At 48.1% G+C, this 12,732-nt stretch overlaps 1 protein-coding gene across 9 annotated transcripts in view; it reads left to right on the top strand.

The window, feature by feature from the left end:
- Positions 1 to 12,732, top strand: part of C1GALT1 (core 1 synthase, glycoprotein-N-acetylgalactosamine 3-beta-galactosyltransferase 1) — a 303,461-nt gene that overhangs the window by 210,503 nt on the left and 80,226 nt on the right. The window lies entirely within an intron of this gene.

Below are 12,732 nucleotides of genomic sequence, written 5' to 3'. Positions count from 1 at the left end.
TGTAGAAGTTAATAAGCAAAGCTAGTGTTACAGTCATAAGGCGTGAGGTATAAGGCAACATTTCCTTGAGGTAGTTGGCGGAACAGGTGAGATAACTAGCCTGTGAGGCGATAGTTAGGAAAGGGGGATGTAATGATAAAAAATGTTATAAGGACACAGCATGGCATATGGAGGATTGTGCTCTAGATGGAGCCAACACAGGCTTTTAAAAGAGAGCAACGTATGCGACAGGTAGCAGAAATGTTGATTTGCTAGGATGTCTACACACGGATCGATTTTTACAGGATAAACTCATGGTGAATGGTGTTGATCTGAAAATTAAACTCTCTCGAAATAAAGGTACCTTCTACCTTAACAGCGATGATGCAAAAGCCTATCAGCTGGTAATAGTATCAGCAAGTTTATTAAAAGGGTCAATGTGTCAGCTACAGTCGGACTCGCTCATGCTGTCGCTGTACAAGTATCCAACTTAAAATTCCCAGTGGAGAGGACATCCTTGAAACTCTTCAGTGTACGAGTGGGCAGTCGTGTCACCAGTCAGGATAATTTATTCTTGTGACAGCTACCTAAAATAATCATTATTGGTTTTGTGGATAGCACTGCTTTTTCTGGGGATTATGCCAGCAATCCTTTTAATTTGAAACATTACAACTACACTGCTCTTTTTAAGGATGGGGTTGTCATACCAGCCAAAGCCTACAGTGCCAGTTTTCAACACAAAAAATGGATTTAGCTTTTGTCAGAAATGTACTCTTGTTACTAAACCCTAGCGATGTGTACATGTCTAAATAAAAACAACTTGTGATTTTAAACAAAAGTCTCTTTTGCATATGTATTTTTTATTTATTATTTTAAAAAACAAATGCAATGCTAGATGATTGAAAGGATTAGACGCAAAGCGTTTGGTAGGTATATTTAATCAGTGTATGTTATTACAAACGGAGCCTTTTCTTACACAGTCTGGAAGGCTATCCTTCCAAAAACATTTTCATAAAATATACCTAATATACACCGCCCCTAGAAGCTTCGTGATCAGAGGCAATGCAAAACCTAACAATCCTATAAAACCACCAGATTGTTTTAAAAGTTTTCTTTTAGCTTTTAGGGAGCACATCTTGTTACCCAACTTCTTGAGGGTGTGCTTTTTCTTTTTTAAGGCTCCTACCTGGCGGCTGGATAGTGGAACGTTCCCCTTTATGGTATTGAAGGCAATCTCAGCTATAGCCAATACTAAATCATCGGAAGCTGAGCACAGAATAGCCTAGCGTTGTTGTGTTGGTGCTGTTAATAGCATTTTAAGGAGAGAATAGTTTGTACGTATATGTGCCGTCATGAATGACTGCCGGGGGTACAAATGAGGAACCTTATTCTCTTATCAGGGTTTTCTAAAGGCCTTTTGTATGTAAACAGCTGGTAAATCCGGATAGAAAAGACCTGTGCGCAGTCTGTAGTCCTCCAAGGTGTCTGTTTTCAAATCCACCAATAAGTAACCATAAGGCCTCCTGGAAAAAAACGGATGTTACCCGGATACATTTGTCTTGTTAGAACAGCGAGCTGTTGTTTATCTCTGGGGTTCTTAAACAGAACTATATAGCCGGCGTTTAATGTTATTGAACGGTTGCCCTTCCCTTTGTAGAATAAATTCTGAACAATGTATCAGATACTAAGGTTACAAAGGTGCAAATACTGTGTAAATGCTTTTTCCAGTTCTGAGCTTTGCCCACCCTCCATCATCAGATCTACGATGATCATGTTGATCAGGGTTGGCGGTAGCAGACTGACATCATTCAGAGAATCTGGTAAGTCCTCCACAAATTTCAGGTGAGGTATTTAAGTGCTCAGTTCATTATGTAAGGGTTGCCAGCATGAATAAAACCATGAGATATTATTTGGTATGATGGTCATGTCCATGTGGGGGCATTGTCTAGAAGTTGTTCAGTAAAATAGCTTTTACTGCAGCTGGAAGGACCCGCTAACCCGCAAGAAAGTTGTTAAAATTGCGTGTCCATCGTACGTGATGCGTCATTTTCAATAGCAGTAGGGTAATGTCTTGTAGTAATTTGTAAGCACACATTTATCAAATACTACCCTCACAGTTTTCTGCAGCGTCTGGGTACTATCTCCCAACGCTTTTTCTCATGTACTATGGATGGCTGCCGCACCACAATAGTCTTGGTCGTGCTTTTTAAAGAGTACTCTCGCACTAACTCCTTCAGGCTGTCAAAATTGATTTTCATACTTTTGCTGACATTCAAAGTGATGCCTTTCACCTTCATACAGACCGCCCTGTGGATGTCCAAAATGAATACGTTTTGGGCCCTGCAGAAAAAAATTCTATAATGTGCTCACCCGGAGCTAATTTGCTTCTTAAATTACCCAGATAATTACCCAGTGGTGGGTTCTACTGCCCGGGTGCACTAACACTGACCGAATCGTTATTGTGGTAGAAACACTGCTCTTGTAGAGCATCCATTACTGTATACAGCTCCAAACGGGCATGAGCGGTTGTGAAACAGGCAATGATTATGTTTATATTGTTGGAACCCGTTGGGTACTCGTCAGCATTCTTCCAGCAGAGGCAAGCAGTTCCCTAGTCTATAAACTGCAGGCTTGAAATGTCATAACCGACGCCAAAAGCATATGCTGTCAGCTCATCAGGGTTGGTTTTAACGGCTGTGTTCGGTAAATTGGTTCTCTGAGCAAACTTACCCCGAAAGGAATTCAAACATAGCTTTGCTAGCTGATGTCTGGAGGGGTTATTCTTAATGAATTAGGGTCTTAAACGTATACCCTGATGCTTGTAATACTCATCTATGTACTTCTAATGGGAGGATGGGTCCTTGCAATCCTCCAGTTATACTGAGGTGTCCTGTTTATCTCGTACAAACAGACTGATGTAGCCACAGAAAAGCTCAATCGTAATCTTATCAAAGTGCCATATTTTATTAATCTTTCCCAGCCGATACCCTTTCTGCAATGCCGCTTCCAACTCGGCGGTACACCAGTTACCCTTAATCGAGTGTTCCTCATCACTATATGTGCGTTTTGCAGTCTGTTTTGACACTGCACATGTCATACATAAAGGGAACATTAACTTTCCAGAAACCCTCTAGGGGAGAACCGGAAAATAAAACTGCTTAGGCGGGTACAGCTAGCCTTTGATCAGACCAAAATACTGCTTACAATCCCCAAAATCTTCGTAAATCATACGGGAAGCCCTAATGGATAGGGTCTTGATTTGTTGACAAAGGGGTAGAGGCTGGTAAAGTCATAGTAGTGTATCTTCTCACCAGGGGTTGTCTCGTGATAGAGCCTAACAGAATTAGTCCTGCCTCCAAAAAGAGCGTCATGTGGTTCTAGGGGTTCTGGTAAATTTAGCTGTTTAAGAAAAATCTTTAACTCAGCATCGTTTTTCAACATTTCTGACCAATCGTGCTCCCAAAGTGTAATAACAGGCAGACCCTGTGTCTCAAGAAAATTCTTTTTTAAAATGTGTTCTTCTCTATAAATGGTCAAAAGTACACCCCATCAAGGTGTTATAGTCATCTTTCTTATCGCAACAGTGGCACCCGTAAAAAAAACACCTGTTAAACTCATAGGCCTAGGGATTCCTATTTAAAGAAGCATAACCGTCTAGAAAATAGGGGCCGATCTTGTTCTCATCGCCCCGCAGGGCATGCTGTATAGGTATCTTGACCTGCTCAGATACATACATCAACCACTGGATTGAAGATGTGGAGGAGCGTTATTTTGTTTACCATGGTATATGTCTGGGGGTACAAGGGCTATTGTTTCCGGCATTAGAAACAGAAGCCAGTGTGATAACTGTAAAGGGATCTACGTATGTAACCCATTTTATCATCTCAGGGGTCTCAGGGTACAGAACATGCTCCTTTCAGGTCAGTACAATGATCCAGTCTAAAAATATTACAGGCTGTTCTCAAAAATATTTTGATCTTCACAACAGCAGGAAAACATGCCTGCTGGCCTCTGTATACCATTTAAGAAATGCATCCTTATCGGCAGGCATCATGAATTCTGACCCATAACACACAACAGGGGGAATGGGTCTCATATCATTTTGATTCTGTTCGGTGTTAAAGAAATGTGGGAAATAACCTTTTGGACGCCGGGAAACCAAAAGCTTTTGGCAGTTTGCTTAATTTCATGGGTAGAAAATTCAAGCTGTCGATAAAGCAGATTATAAAGTCTGATACCTCGAGGAGCTTCAGTTTTGCACACCGAGTTATCCGCTTGACTGCGATTCTCTTCAATCAAGTGCTGTATTAAGAAGAACCTGTCATATGCCTGGCTGTTGTGAGCCAAAAAGCTATAACCACTGAATTTCTCAGCCACAAAAGTTGTAATAAATCGACTGATGCATTCAGGGCCTTCGAATTGCCTACTCCGGTCCCTAGTCGGATGTCTGGTATAAATAAAGTTGGGGCTGTGTATACCTGTCTCTTGCATGCACTCAATGTCAAAGACGATGTATTTCTCGGGTTACATCTTTTGGGGGTGTCATATAACACATGTTTATCCAGCGAGACAACTTCCACCTCACATCGGGGGCAAATCCTACCCTTACTTACATTTATGGTTGACCTTTATAAAACGGCTGCAGGATGCACAGTCTGTTTTAAGATGACATTCTGCTAAACCTTGAGACGCTTTCTTAATGTGTTTTTGAAGATATTCTTCAGACCTGGCAAATGTTTTGCACTTGGGACAGTTAAAGCTGTTTCACTGATCACCACACAACAGTCTCTCTGACACATGTTACAGTGGAATTGGCACCTTGTTGCTGTACATCTGACGACAAAGAGGGCATGCCGCTAGGAAGGTCTGAAGGTTTAAGATCACGTAATAGTCTTCATCGTGGTGTAAAATATATAAGTTGTTCTTGTGGGCAGTGACACCTACGAGGAAATATTTCAAAAAACTGTCCTGATTATATAAAGTTTTGATTGAGCCCTTTCACAGCTAAGCGAGATAGGTTTGAGAAGAAGTACCGGGTGCCGGAGTCAGCACCAAAGTGCCTGAGGTCACATACATTGCCGGACTTGGTGGTTTTAGCAGCTGCGAGAAAGCGGTCAGCGAACCCTTCCTCGTCATCCTCGGTCCCCCTGGACAGCGAAGGGAAGAAGATGACGCCATGGGAAGGAAGGTAATTTACACTGCAGCATCCCCCATCAAGGCGGCCAACTCACTGGCGAGCCTAGACTGGTATGACAGGGAGCTGTGGTACCAGATGGGCCCGATTCTCGAGTTCCTCCCCGACGACAAGAGGATGGAGGCTATCACCTTCTTCCAGGATGGAGAGGTGGCTTCGGTCCATTCCATCACGGTGGCATTGGACATCGCCAACAAAGGTTTCCGGCAGATGGGGAATAGTGTCTGCCTTTGTCATCAAGGCTGGCTGAAGGCCTTGAATTTCTGGCAGGAGGTCCAGACGAGGGTACTGGACATGCCATTTTACAAAGATAACCTCTTTGGGAAGGTCGTCGATGAGTCACTACAGGCCATCAAGGCGGATACGGAGATGGGCTGTTCCCTGGGCACGCTCCAGCAGCACTGCTCTTTTTCGCTCCTCTAGAGGGAAGTCGAGCAGGTCATAGCAAGGTTTCTCCTTGTCGTACCGCCAGCCCTCGAAGTCCATGACCCAGGAAGCCTACAGAGGCAATTCCCAGGCCTACGGTGGAGGAGGTCAGCGCACTGTCACCCGCAAGGCAGGACGCCAGTGCCAAAGCACGCCTGAACCGGTCAGGATGCCAGGACGCCGGGCTCCCACACGTGCACCACAGTGGGAGGCCAGCTAACGGGATTCGTCAGCGAGTGGGAGAAGATCACTACCAACATATGGGTGCTGGACACTCGCCCACGGACATACCCCAGAGTTTACACAGGTGTCCGCAAACCCCTGCAGTGGCCTGGCAGGAGCAGCTCATCCCTCAACTCTTAGAGGAGGTACGGGCCATGTTATGAAAATGGGTGATAGATCTGTTCCCCAATGAAATGACTCTGGGGCTCCGGAGTCTATTCCAGATATGTTTTAGTCAAAAAGAAAACCGGAGGCTGGAGGCCCATTCTAGACCTGCGACGTCTGAACAAGTACCACAACTCCCAAAAATTCAGGATGGTCACATTGCAGCACATGCTCTACCAACTGGAAGGAGACATCTTGACGTTGCTGAATCTGGAGGACACCTACTTCCACGTCCCCATCCACAATGCTTCTTAGCGCAGGTACAGCACTACCCGTTCAAGGCCCTCCCCTTAGGCCTGAAGTCGGCCCCCAGGGTGTTCTCGAAGTACCTGCCACCAGTGGTGGCCCATCTGCAACTGCAAGGGATACACGTGTACCCGCACCTCGATGACTTCCTCGTCCAGGCCAATTCACGAGTGTTAGCCGTCGGTCACACAGACAACGGTCCAGCTGCTGACGGATCTGGGATTCTCCATCAATAATCCAAAGTCTTGCTTGACACCATTGCAGAATGCTCTATTCCTAGGTGCCAGACTCAACACAGTCTCCCGCCTAGCATCGCCCCCGAAGGAGAGGGTAGCGGCCATGCTTGGGGAAAGTGCAAAGTCTGTTGTGAATGAAAACCGCCACGGTGTGGACCATCAAGTTGCTGCTCGGCATGATGTCATCTTGCATCCACCTTATCCAGCTCTGCAGGTTACGGATGCGACCTCTTCAGAGTTCCTGCATGCTCGCTGGATACAGCTGTCTGCCAGATTCACGGACAAGGTCCAGCTCATGAGGAGTTTCGTTGGGCATGTGATGGAGCGGCATTCACTCCAACATCGCCCGGGGCACAGGGTTTCAAAACCCCCATACCACGAAAACAGTCACCACCCAAGCTTCCCTGGAAGGTTGGGGAGGTTGGAAAGCCCACTCCGGTTTACGAGAAGGATCTCCACATCAATATCCTGGAGCTATGGACAGTGTTTTTGGGCCCTCAAGTCATTCCTTCCGTCTCTGAAGGGCAAAGTGGTGAGGATCGTCACAGACAACACCACCACAATGTTAGACATCAGAAAGCAGGGGGGCACTCTGTCCCCAGCGCTCTCCAAAGAGACACATGACTTGTGGCACGGGCATCAGACTAAAGATGTTCCTCTTCACCTGGCGGGAGTCAAGAACACCATTGCGCACTCCCTCAGCAGGGAATTGCAATCCTGCCACGAGTGGGAACTTCGGCAGGACCAGGTGGACCGCATCTTCATCAAATGGGGCAGGCCTCAGCTCGATCTGTTTGCGACGGCGGCGATCGCCAAATGCCAGACATTTGCCAGCAGATTCCACCAACCGAGGAGCCTGGGGGACACATTGTCCTTCCCGTGGGAAGGCCTGTTTCTGTATGCGTTTCCTACGTTGCCTCTCCTGCTAAGAGTCATCAACACACTCAAACAGTGCCGATGCAGGATGATACTCATCCCCCCTGCGTGGCCGAGGCAGATTTGATACCTGGACCTTCTCAACCTGTCAGCGTTGCCTCCGGCCAAACTGCCAGTAGTTCCAGATCTTCTCACCAGAGGAGGCAGCACAATCCTGCATCACGACCCAGGGTCGCTGAACCTAAGGGCCTAGCTCTTGCAGCCCTAGAGTTTGGAGGATACGAATTGCCAGCGGACTGCAGGGAGATCCTTGCCAAGAGTGTCATCGACTTTGAAGTGCTACGGTCACAAGTGGAAGAGCTTCTCTACGTGGTGCTGTTAGCAGAAGATCATCCCCACCCCCTCTTTGCAGGTCACGGCCCAGCAGATTCTTCCGCACTTGTCCATGGCCAAGACCGGACTGGTTCACGCCTCTATCAAGGTGCTTCTGGCGGCTATCTCCTGCTACACCAGGTCTCAGCGACTCGTACTGTTTCGATCTTTCCCGCCAGTGAGAGCTCCTGCCCCGGCGTGGGAACTCAACGTGGTTCTGACAAGGCTCATGGTGGGGCCCCCTTTTAGCCTATGAATCAGGCCCCTCTCAAGTTCCTCTCGTGGAGTGGGTGGGATCCAGGCCCTGTTCTGCAAACATCCATTTCGAAGGGATTGTGTACTCCGATGTATTCCTTATCTTTGATAATACGTTTCCAGCTTGCTGGCCTCGTAATTTATTTCTGTAGAGGGCGCTGCACGTCGATGTCCGCCGAGTTAATGTCCCTCGATGGCCACCGTATCGGCGCCAACGTTACCATGCCCATAAATAGCCACGCGCTGCGTCCGTTGCTCAGTTCCGTTTTTCCGTGCTTCGTGGGGCCTCGAACGTCGTTGCTCAGTTCAGTCAGGATAACTCTATATCTACTCGAATAATACCTACTTGTTCTCGATGGCATCTTCATCGGAACCGACGACGCTGCGATCCGGCTTCAACAAATGTTGAGACTGTGGTAAAAAAATGTCGATAACGGATCCACACAGGATCTGCTTGTGGTGCTTGGGAGCCGAGCACCATTGTTCGGAGTGCGAGGACTGCATGTCCATGACGGCGAAAGCATTGAAGGAGCGCAAGGGGAAGCTCGAGAGAGGTAAATCAGTCAAAACCTCCTCGAAGGTTTCTTCGGCTGAGTCGAGGCATTCGTCTCCTCGCCGTCGAAAACATTCCCATTCTAGATCTCGAAGTAGCTCCCACCATTCGTCGAGATCAAGACACTCAAAGAGACGTCGAAGATCCCCTTCCTCGTCTTCTGTTTCCCCAGAAAGGGTCTCCTGTCCCACAAAACACAGCTCTCAGGCTGAGTGGGAGGAATTCAGAAAGAAAATGTTAAGCGTCTTCGAGAATGCAGCCTCGACCCCCTCGAAGACAGCTGAGGGTGATACCCCGGGTAAAAAAAACAAAAAATCAAAACGCTGCGAGTCGCAGCACCCGGTGAAACATTCCACCCGAGAGCGCCACGAGCCATCAGGTAAGAAGGCACCATTTTCGCCGTCGTCGAAGATTCCTTCGACGCATGGATCGGAGCCATCGACGCCGTTGTCGAAGGGTTCCTCGACGCATCGGTCGATCGACTCGACGCCATCGTCGACCCCGACATTGACGCCAATGAAAGAGAAGACCAAGGCTACTCCACAGCCAACGGTGATTCCAAGGTCCTCCGGCACGACGCCGAGACCGTCGTCGATGTCCTCGAGTAGGATCCCGATCCTCTCGAGTTCTTCGAGACCCCTTCCAGTTTTTTCAACGCCGCCTTCGAAGCCTGTCACATCGGCGTCGACGACATCGACGTTTTCTCACCCAATAATGACGAGTTTGGCTCCTTCTGCCTTAGAGATGGGTTTTACACCATTTCAGAGGTCAGAGTACCCTGGACTATCTTCAATAATTGAAGATGGGGAAGATTCTGACCAGGAAACATTTGGGTTACAGAGGACCACACTGCCTATTTCAGAGGATTTCACCTCTGAGGAAAGAAGGCTGAAGGACCTACAGGAGTCACTACATGAGGCAAGTGGGCTGGACACTTCCCCAGAAGTGGAATTTGTTAAGCCAGACCCAGGGGAACATGCCGAAACACCCTATAGAACCCTTATGGCAAGAATTATTGAATTTATGGGTTGGTCTGCGCCTTCCCCTGTTCTTCAACAGGATGACCCAACAGACATATTAGACAAAGGTCCACAGGAGGACTCTGTTAACCCCCTTCCATGCAGCCTTACAAAGGAAAATTACCTCTAATTGGGAAACTCCTGAAGTTATCCCTGCGGTCAATAAAAGATTGTCAGCCAAGTATAGGGTAGTAGCTGCTGACCCTGAATACTTATCAAAACACCCGACTCCAGAGAGCCTGGTGGTTCAAGCGGCAACTTCATCCAGCAGTAGGACCGCTTACCCTACTGTCCCACAGGATGGAGATGACAAGAGGTACGATTCTATGGCGAAGAAAGTCTTCTCTGCTTGTAGTATGGCGTTGAAGTCCATCAACGCCACCTGTACGCTCGCCAGGTTCAGTCACACACTGTGGGAGTGTGCTTCATCAGCGGCTGACTGCATACCCGAAGGAGAGGAAAAGGAAGCCTTCCTTAACATTATTAAAGATGGCAAAGATGCCATGTGCGAATCACTTCAAACTGGTATCGATTCAGCTGACAGTATCAGCAGGGCCATGGTGCAAGGACAACAATCCGCAGGCATGCGTGGTTGCGAAAGTCTGGCTTTGCTCCAGATGTACAGGCCAGACTTTTGAATATGCCCTTTGACGACTCTTCACTATTCGGAAAAAAGGCTGATGAAAGTCTGGAAAAGTTGCAGACTTCTAAAGCAGCAGCAAAATCTTTAGGGGCTGCTATCCGCCAAAATCCTTTTCTCCCCTCGGGAACCTCTGGGAGAGGAAAGTCCTTTCGCTATTATTCCGCATTCGGGAAAGGCAGAGGACAGCCGGCTCAAAGAGGCCAAAGGAGATCCACCCGAGGTGGACGGGTCAAAGGTACTAAGGCCGCAGCAGCAGCAGGTGCCTCTTTACCCTTGGAATCTGCATCAGCCGCCTCCAAACCACTCTGAGGCCTTTCCACACAATACACCTGTAGGGGGCAGGTTAACTCACCATCTGACGGAATGGCAGGCTATAACGTCAGATGCTTGGGCATTGGAGACAGTTGCCCAGGGTTACTGCTTACCCTTTCTACACATCCCTCAGAGTCATCCACTGGGGAACAGCTCCCTAAAAGTTCCAGATCCGCTCCTCTTGCAGGAAATATTAGACCTGCTAGAGAAAGGTGCCATAGAACCGGTACCTGTAGCGGACAGGAACAAGGGCTGGTACTCCCCCCTACTTTCTCATACCAAAGAAGGACGGAGGACTGAGACTCATCCTGGACTTACGAGAATTGAACAAGTTCCTCAGGAAGGACAAGTTCAAGATGGTAACTCTCTCAGATCCTTCAGGCCCTCCAGCTCCAGGACTGGCTGGTATCTCTGGACCTTCAGGATGCTGATTTCCATGTGCCAATCCATCTCAAACACGGGAAATACCGGAGGTTCGCAATTGGCGACTCTCATCAATTTCGAGTTCTGCCATTTTGGCTGACCTCCGCCCCAAGGGTCTTCACCAAGCTGATGTCGGTAGTGGCAGCGAGTTTAAGGAGGGAAGGGATCCACGTCTACCCCTACCTGGACGATTGGCTGATCAGGGCTGTATCTTTGAAACAGGCCCAGCTAGATTATGTCTGCCACTTCCTTCACAAACTGGGCTTCTCCCTCAATTTAAAGAAGTCACAGATGATACCATCACAGAGACTCCAGTTCATTGGAGCGGTCCTGGACACTTCCCTGGGAAAAGCCTCGCCACCAGAGGTGAGGGCTCAAGATATTCTACAGATGGTCACCAAGTTTCAAAATGCCCAACGTCTCCCAGCCTTCGACTTTTTGAGGTTGCTAGGCCTCATGGCATCCTGCATCTTTCTTGTGCCAGAGGCTCGCCTGAGAATGAGATCTCTTCAGTGGGCACTGAGAAGTCAGTGGTCGCAATTCTCAGGGAGAATGACAGATCTCCGGATTCCGGACAAGGTAGCCCGCGACCTTCAATGGTGGGCCTATCCAGAGAACATCTTGAAAGGAGAACTGTTTTGGCAACCATGGCCGGAGATAACAGTAGTCACAGACGCCTCACTCACGGGGTGGGGAGCCCATGCCAACGACTTGACCATCAGCAGTCGTTGGTCTCCATCGGAGTCCAGACTACACATCAACCTATTGGAGCTGAGAGCGATCAGACTAGCGCTGAAAGCTTTCCTGCCATCAGTACAGGGGAGAAATGTCCTGATTATGACGGACAACACGGTGGCCGTGCACTACCTCAACAAAAGAGGAGGCGTAGGATCACTGCCTCTGTGCAGAGAGGCGATGCAGCTCTGGTTTTTGGGCAATCCAAGAAGGAATCTCTCTATCGGCAGTCCACCTAGCCGGAGAGAAGAACTTGACAGCGGACGCTCTGAGCAGGCAGAGCACAGTCTCCCACGAGTGGGAGCTAGCTCAGGAAGTCCTTCAAGAGATCTTCGCCCTTTGGGGAACCCCTCAGGTAGATCTGTTCGCCACATGCACCAACAGGAAGTGCGATCTATTCTGTTCTAGGGAATTTCCCTCGAGAGGAGCTCTAGGAGGCGCGTTTGTAGTGGACTGGGAGTTTCCACTTCTTTAGGCGTTCCCACCAGTCCCTGTTATTCCCCAAATGATCAGGAGGTTGAGAAGATTCCGGAAAACCATGATCCTGATTGCCCCAGATTGGGCCAGGAGAACGTGGTACCCAGACCTCCTAGATATGTCCATCTGTCCTCCAATCCGTCTTCCACTCAAAGAGAATCTTCTCTCGCAGAAGGGAGGTTAGGTTCTCCATCCAGACACCAGAACCCTCAACCTTCACGCTTGGCTTCTGAAAGGGTGAGGTACAAGGATTGGGATCTTCCTGATGAGCAACATGGAGGTGTTGCTTTCGGCCAGAAGGCCAGCAACAAAGTCTTTATACCGCTGCCGTTGGAACAAATTTTGCAGCTGGTGTACAGAAGAGAATATCGACCCTTTTTCATGTGGTACACCAACAGTGTTATCGTTTCTACTCTACTTGGCAAACTCAGGCCTTCAAGTTGGCACTGTAAAAGGCTATCTCGCAGCGCTTTCTATCTTCAAGCACACTGCAGAGGAACCATCGTATTTCAAACTTCATCTAGTGATACAATTTCTCAAGGGATTAACTAATGTTTATGCTCCAAAACCATTCCAGGTTCCCTTATGGGACTTAAATT

This window comes from Ambystoma mexicanum, chromosome 2q (assembly GCF_040938575.1).
Source record: "Ambystoma mexicanum isolate Mex_15411 chromosome 2q, UKY_AmexF1_1, whole genome shotgun sequence".
Taxonomy (NCBI): Eukaryota; Metazoa; Chordata; class Amphibia; order Caudata; family Ambystomatidae; genus Ambystoma; species Ambystoma mexicanum.
The sequence above is the reverse complement of the archived record's forward strand: the minus strand, read 5'-3'. Positions and strand labels throughout refer to the sequence as shown.